The 7,882-nt window shown below is 37.6% G+C and overlaps 1 long non-coding RNA gene across 1 annotated transcript; it reads right to left on the bottom strand.

Moving 5' to 3' along the window:
• Positions 1–2,503: 2,503 nt before the first annotated feature.
• On the bottom strand, positions 2,504–3,385 carry LOC306992410. The gene is made up of 3 exons (XR_013796274.1): positions 3,329–3,385; positions 2,688–2,736; positions 2,504–2,585 (listed from the first exon to the last, which is right to left on the bottom strand). It is a non-coding gene; the product is annotated as an uncharacterized lncRNA (long non-coding RNA).
• Positions 3,386–7,882: the final 4,497 nt, after the last annotated feature.

The raw sequence follows: 7,882 nt of genomic DNA, 5'->3' as shown, positions 1-7,882 counted from the left end.
CTGACTTATGTTTGACTGAATTGTTTGCTTTATTTATTTTTATTTACTTATACTTTCATACTGGATATCAATCATTAAAACTGACATTTAACAAAAAGAGTCAGGGTTGTGTAATTTTATTTTAGGCTGACAGTTATATATTTTAAAATATATATAATATTTTTTATATTTATTTTATTATACATTCTCTTCACTGTACATGTATAATAAAATAAAATGACACATCCCCGTCTCTGTTTTTTAAATGTCAGTTTTAATGTTCAATAATGTTTCATATTTTTAAAATGAAAACAAAAAGAAGCAGGGTTGCGTTTTATATTTCGTGTTGTTATAAATATATGCAGTGAAGATAATCAATGTACACGTTGCCTGAACCACATTTGTGTGGCCATTTAATGTGTTTAAGATTTTTTTTTTTAAATGAAAAGAGGCAGACTGTTGTTTTAAACCATTTCGTTTTTGTTGCCTAAATTATACATAAAGAGATTTACCGGTGTAGCCAGAGCGTGCTGAGTGACGCGATCAAGAACGCCACTGTCCCATTTGCAGAATAACCGGACTTGCGTCCTCTCGTCCTCGGGAGTTCGTTCTCCTAAGTCGAACTTGGCAAGTCTGAACTACCAAGGACGCAAGTCCGAAGTTTGCGTACTTGGTATTGAGAAACGGCCTAAAACACCTTACTCACTAAACAACTAAGTTGTTAAAAGGATATAGGAATGCCCCTCTGCTGATCGGGACTAGACACTAAAGCACAACATATGCTGGTGCTAGCCTTTTTAGCAGGGTTTGCATTTTATTCGTTTATTTTACTTGACAAAATATCTTTTTAAGTAATTTAAAGCTCCAAGTTTTTCTCCTGCTCTCTTCTTGATTTCTTTCAGTCTTTCAGCTTTTTCAGTCTCCTTTATTTCCTTCAGTTTCTTAATCAGAAAATCAACATGCTGAAGTGTGAGCAGAGAATCAGCGTTGAGTGCGATTGACTCCAGAGTTTCCACACAGTCAAAAGCTTCAATCACCAGCTTTATTTTCTCTTTCTCTAATTCTTGCAGTTCTTCCTTCAGCTTCTGGACCAGAGTCACACATTTCCCAATCTTACCATCAAATTTCTTCTTTAACTCTTCATTTGTCCTCTTCTCCTTCTTTTTCTTTGTTACATATATTTTTGCTTCTTTGACGTGTTTGCTGTAGTGGCATCTGCACACTCTACAGTGATTATCTTTCATCACTCTGCACCATGAGGGATCAATGGCCAACCAGCATCCTGGATAATGACAGTTCTTCTTACAGACGCTGCAGCTCACCGCCTTATAGGCTTTAGAGAGATCAATATCAACCTTCTCTTTATAGGACACTTCAACTTCATACTCAAAGTTAATATTGTCTTTTACTTCTTTCTTGTTCTCCTCCAGAGCTTCTTGAGTTTGTTTCAGCTCCTTTTGCTTTAGTTTCATCAGTTTAACTCGAGACTGTAGATTAGAGATATTTGCTTTTAACTGCTTCCGTTTCTGCAACACATCTCGAGTCATCTTCAGGGATTTTGGTTTTATGTTTTCAAGAAACTTGAAAAATCCTTCCATTCCTCTAAAACTGAGATTCCATGATCGTTCCTGTATAGTTTCATCAACTTCTGACTGACAGTTGTCAAACAGGAAAAACACTGGCTGATTCTCCTCATCCACTGCACACTTGACTTTAGCCTCTTTAACAGCCTTCAGGGCAGCTTTAGGTCGAGCTCCATTTGAGTGTGTGAAGAGCAAGACGATGTTTTCAGCAATATCTCTCCCAAATAAAGACTGAACAGCATCAAATATGTACATCTGTCTGTCAGAGAGTCGATTTTGGGTCGAATTAATTACCAGACACACTGCGTGTATTTTATGAATCCCTTCTGCAGATTCACTTAAACTAAGCAAACTCTCAGCGATCTCTTTATCAAGATCAACTCCTCTAGTTTCTCCATATCCTGGTGTGTCGATGATTGTTAGATCAGTTTTACTCTCTTGTGGATAAAACCCATAAACAGTGATGCTGGAGGTCTGACTGTGAGCTGATGATCGGTCACTCTGATCATCTGTGATCTCAAACCAAACCTTGTCTTCTCTCTGAACACCCAACATGTAGTTGATCATCGTGTTGATCAGGGTTTTTTTTCCTGTTCCTGTTTCTCCCACCATCAGAATGGTTTTACGGGGTTTGGTTTTGTCTCTCTCTCCAAAGGTCATTTTTATATATGGTTCAGATTGATTCAAATTGTCTGAACTTGTTTTTAGACGATATTGAGCAGGATTTCCATCTTCACTTAGAATACTTTGCTTAATGATATTGACCAATTCACGTCGTAAACCAGTCATATTTTGTCTGTAACGTAAAGAACAGAAAAAAAGGACAAAGATTTAAGAATGCGTGTATAGACTTATTTTATTTTACTAAAATATATGAGGCAAATATATTTAGCAAATTTTCTTTACACAAATCATAGTTAATTGTTAAAGTGTGCACTCACTATTAGCAAAATGATTTAACAAGTAAAAGGGTAACAGTATAGTCCTACGCTTTAGTAGAATCAGTGGAGGCAGACGTTAATTCTGAAATACAGTAAACAGTTCAGTAAACATAACTTATATTGTTAATATTGTTTCTGTATTTATAAGGGAGTATTGCAAATAGTAATAGCAAAGTTAACTTACAGTGTATCTGGTTTGTAACAGTGATCCTTTCTCCAACTCACTTCAGGAACTAAGAGACAGAAAAATCAACAGGTGTGTACTTATATGGAGCCAACGCCCATTTGTCGACATCACATGATTTACAAAAAAAAACATTTATTTCAACAGTGGGTTGCAATTCACAGAAAATATAGATTATGTAAAACACAACTTGATGCATTCATCAAACCGTTGAAAGATTTTAGGGGCCCACATGTCCAGGGTCTCACTAAATTTCTAAATTTTGTTTTTAAAAGAGTAAAGGACATAAAGGAAGGGTAAAGTTAATATGCAGAGTATGTAAATGCATAACATTATTACTTCTCAAAAAATGTATAATATTAGTAGTCAAACAAATACTCCACTACATTCATCTTTATACAACAGTTAGCACTATAGTTTATGTGACGTACGTGACAGTGAGTGGATTGATTGTGTTCTGAAAGATTATTTTAGGATATTTAAAATTTCCACAAAACTTGTTCTGGTTACTCTTCTAAAATAATATTAGTTATTGTTTATTGAACTATTGTTCTGAATATCAGAACAACTTTGCTTAAATATATCCATTCTTTAAAGGAATAGTTCCCTTTAAAATGAAAATTCTGTCATCATATACTCACCCTCAAGTTGTTTCAAACCTGTATGAATTTCTTTCTTCTGCTGAACACAAAGGAAGATATTTTGAAGAATGTCAGTAACAAAACAGTTACTGGTCCCATTGACTTCCATAGTAATTTTTTTTCCTACTATGGAAGTCAATGGGACCAGTTAAAGGGTTAGTTCACCCAAAATTGAAAATAATGCCATTCATGTCGTTCTAAGCCCGTAAGACCTCCGTTCATCTTCGGAACACAGTTTAAGATATTTTAGATTTAGTCCGAGAGCTTTTTTTCCCTCCATTGAAACTGTATGTACAGTACAGTCTACTGTCCATGTCCATCAGCGTCTTGCGCCATCAGCGTAACTGTGAAGGATTGACAACAGACCCGGGAGAGAATACAATGCTGAATAAAGTCTTATTTTGTGTTATTTTTTGACCAAAAAGTATTTTCGATGCTTCAAGAACTTCTAACTAACCCACTGATGTCACATGGACTACTTTGATGATGTTTATATTACCTTTATGGACATGGACAGTATACTGTATATACAGTTTCAATGGAGGGACAGAATGCTCTCGGACTAAATCTAAAATATCTTAAACTGTGTTCCGAAGATGAACGGAGGTCTTACGGGCTTAGAACGACATGAATGGCATTATTTTCAATTTTGGGTGAACTAACCCTTTAACTATGAGGCGCCACGTAGGATTTAAATCAAACTTCGCTTATCAATACATACATAACACACGTGCATATACACCTATAAATTACTCGGATATACATGTATAGTATACTATTGGATGTTTAAAATACATATATGAAATACACATGCACACTAATATAAACTCCATACCAATACATATTATGTTAGTAATGAATGCATGTGAATAACATTTAAACTTGACACACGCATACACCTATAAACACTCGCACATACATATAAACTTCCATGCACATACACCTATAAACACTCGCACATACATTTAAACAGAGGCGGACAGAGTACACAGCTTCATTACTTGAGTAAAAGTACAGATACCCCTTGCTAGATTTTACTCAAGTACAAGTAAAAGTACTACAGTCAGATGTCTACTCAAGTAAAAGTACTGAAGTACTTGTTTTTAAAAGTACTTGAGTATCAAGAGTACAAGAGTACATTTTCTAAATATTGCATTACTACTGCCACAGTGCTTACATTTATGTACAGAAACGTCCTACATGGAGTAATGAAAAATGTTAATGTTAATACCTTGGATAATGTAAAAGGAATTGAAAGTAAAATCAAGTAATTTTCATCTTTTTACCACGTTGCTTTATTTAACATTTCGCACTTGCCCACAAGGCAATAGCACAATGGCAACGCTCTGACAAACCTCTGCTAGAGTTTTAATGGATTTTTTGCACCCACATTTGAACTAACAATTGTGTGTACATGTGATTTTCTCTGTTTTTTCATCAATCAAATCAATAAACCTAAACCAGCAAAGAAGGAAATATAGCAATGTTCTGACACACCTCTGAACCACACCTCTGAAAGATGATTGCTGATAGGCTGTCCCAATCAGTGACACCTGCACAATCCAGTCACGCTTGAGAGGGAAACAACAAATTGAGTGTTTCCGAGATTTTTATTTTTTCCTTTTAAAAAAGGAATAATAAAATAAAAAAAGAGGAATAAATAAAAAAAAATTTTTGAAGTAGTAACGGTTACTCAGTACTCACGGTTATGGATAGAAATGTAGTGGAGTAAAGAGTACAACATTTGCCTCTCAAATGTACTTGAGTAAAGTCATGAGTACTCCCCAAAAATGATACTCGAGTAAAGTACAGATCCCTCAAAATTGTACTTAAGTACTGTACTCAAGTAAATGTACTCCGTTACTGTCCGGCTCTGCATATAAACTTCCATTTGTAACCTTTGGTTGAATATAAGAATACCCGACTACGCCACCTAGGTTCCTTCTCTACCTAGGAAAGTAAACAAATACACATACCCCAAAAAGGAAGTTAAACCAAAGAGAATTACAACAAAAGGAAGGACCCTACTGGTTCGAATTGCACTGAAGACTGAGACGTGACTTTTCAAAACAAAATTATTTATTTCAGAGAAAAATCATTCACTTAAAAAAAACATCAAAATAGGTCTCAAATACAGCTTACCAATTAATACCGACAGTTACAAGAGACCACAATTTGACAGAAGGGACAAACACAGCAAATCAGTGGGTAAACAAAACGTAAAGCAAGTGTCACACCAAATAAAGAGAATATCAAAAGAAAGCAAATACACTCCCCCTTCTGCTAAGCCTCAATATCAAGGTTCTAACCACCAGCGGATATGGATTTGGTAATACAGAAAAAGAAAAACAAAGCTGACAAAAAAGGAAAATAAAATAATTATGCCACTCTGTCACAATAACATCATACTTCACAATTAATATTAAGATTATTTGCACTCGTTTAAATGAACCAGGCTACCAACATATCAGTTCGATATCAGTTACGAACACATCGAACATACAGTTGACTACGTCAGTAGGCTATTTCAACACCTGTCGTACAAGCAGGGCTCATTAAAGAGCTCGGTCGTTACAGCGGTTCGAACCCGCAATATCCGCTGCCGTCAGTTGTGCTAGGACCATAAAACAGTGACAAAATAAATATAAAAAAACAGCAGCTAGCTCTTTTGGGCCCCACCTCGTAGGGGACTTTAAGCTATATGTAATCCCTCCACCCGGGTCATTCTCATCCCGCTTCGTGCGGGTCTCGAACCCGGGTCTCCGGCATGAGAGTCAGGCACTCTAACAAGGAGGCTAAAGACTGCAGCCTCTAGTGTCTGTCGCTAGAGCGCTTATTGAGATCAGAGGAGTGAGGTTTACTCGCACAGCAACTACTAGCTGGCCTCCGTTAACCTTTGTTCCTGCGCTCGCCACTTCACGCACACACATTCCAGCGAGGCAAAGCAACTGGAAATTGGTAGCCGGTTACTTCACACAGCACAGAGAAGAATAACGATCAACCCAAACTTAGACAGGGTTTTTATCACAGCACTAGACACAGACACGCGCTCTCATGATTGCACCGCACAGGTGTACTCAATATCAACTGCGGTTCAACGCCGGTGGCCGTGTCTAGCCATTGAAATATGCAACCATTACGAGTTACCCAATTCCAATGAGCAAAAATGAACCTTAGATTATCAACCTGTCACACATGCACATACACCTATAAACACTCGCACATACATATAAACCCGATGCGCGCATACATCCATAAAACACTCGCGCATAGCCTACATACAAAATAAAACGCGGATGTATGCTTTAGTTGTGTATATATGTATGCGAGTGATTTCATATGTGGATGTGTGTGAACTTTTCAGTGCAAACGGAAGGTTTTTCAGTGTAACCGGAAGGCATTAAGGGATGTCTTCCTCATGCAGATCGACATGAATTTCAGAGTGTCCTTAATAGCTGTTACGTTTGTTAGTGTTTTATTTGCTTATGCAAGATGCAATGAAGACGATATATTCGATTTCTTTAATTGATTCTGACTGCAGTTGAGCAGAAGGCGACACATTCGATTCAACTGAATTAGCAATTGATCTTATAATAGTGGGCGAAGCAAGCAGATTTCGCAAAATGCTAATTGCTTCAGTTGTAGCACGATCCCTCTCCATGATAGCAAATGCGGTAAATAGGCAGGTTACTTCCGTGTACGTACAAATGACTTCCTTTTACACTGAAATGCCCTCCGTTTGCACTCGAAATTTTCACGCACATATATAAGCATACACAACTAAAGCATGCATCCACGTTTTATTTTGTATGTATGCGCGAGTGTTTTATGGATGTGTATGCGCGCATTGGCTATCTGTGTCAACTTAGAAATGGATTCCGAGACATTTATATGGGAGGATGACGGTTTTGAGATCGATTTTGATGGACAGGGATACAGGTTTGAGCCTGAATATTCAGAGGAGGAATTTCTGCAAAGAAAGGCAGAGTTTGAACGGCAGTTGACAACGGAGTCCAGTGTTACGCCTGTTGCCGAAGCTGCTGCTGTCTCAAGGCTTACAGGCACTTGGTGGTGTTCCTTTTGCCACGAATCTTCCCGCAATTCGGAACTGCACAAATTCGCCACATTATTAGCTGTCTGTTTGTAATGCTTTCAATGAAGACAGCGATCTTCTGCTTCTTCTGTGTATATGCCCGTGGTTTGCTTGCAATTGGCAAAGGTGCATTATCGTCACCAACTGGGCTGGGCTCTATTGGGCTCTATTATTCAAGCTCTCAACGGAAGAATCACGGGTGTGACGCGTTTGGCAAAATAGGTCCACAAAAGCTAAATAAACCTAAAATTCTCAGGACAGCAGCATGTGTCCAAATTTTTATCTTAACCGTTCTATTTCATCAGATACGATCTGTAAACAGGGCTTTAAGTGTAAAATACAGAACTTGTCCTTTAAGGATGATAAGATTAACTGCAGCTGGCACCGTAAGTGTGATCAGCTCAGTTGGCTGCTGACAAACAATGATGGCCGGTCACGCCCATACAAACACACCCACACAC

The sequence above is a fragment of the Phoxinus phoxinus genome (assembly GCF_949152265.1).
Source record: "Phoxinus phoxinus genome assembly, chromosome: 24".
Lineage (NCBI taxonomy): Eukaryota > Metazoa > Chordata > Actinopteri > Cypriniformes > Leuciscidae > Phoxinus > Phoxinus phoxinus.
Note: the sequence above shows the minus strand (reverse complement) of the source record. Positions and strands in the feature narration are given on the sequence as shown.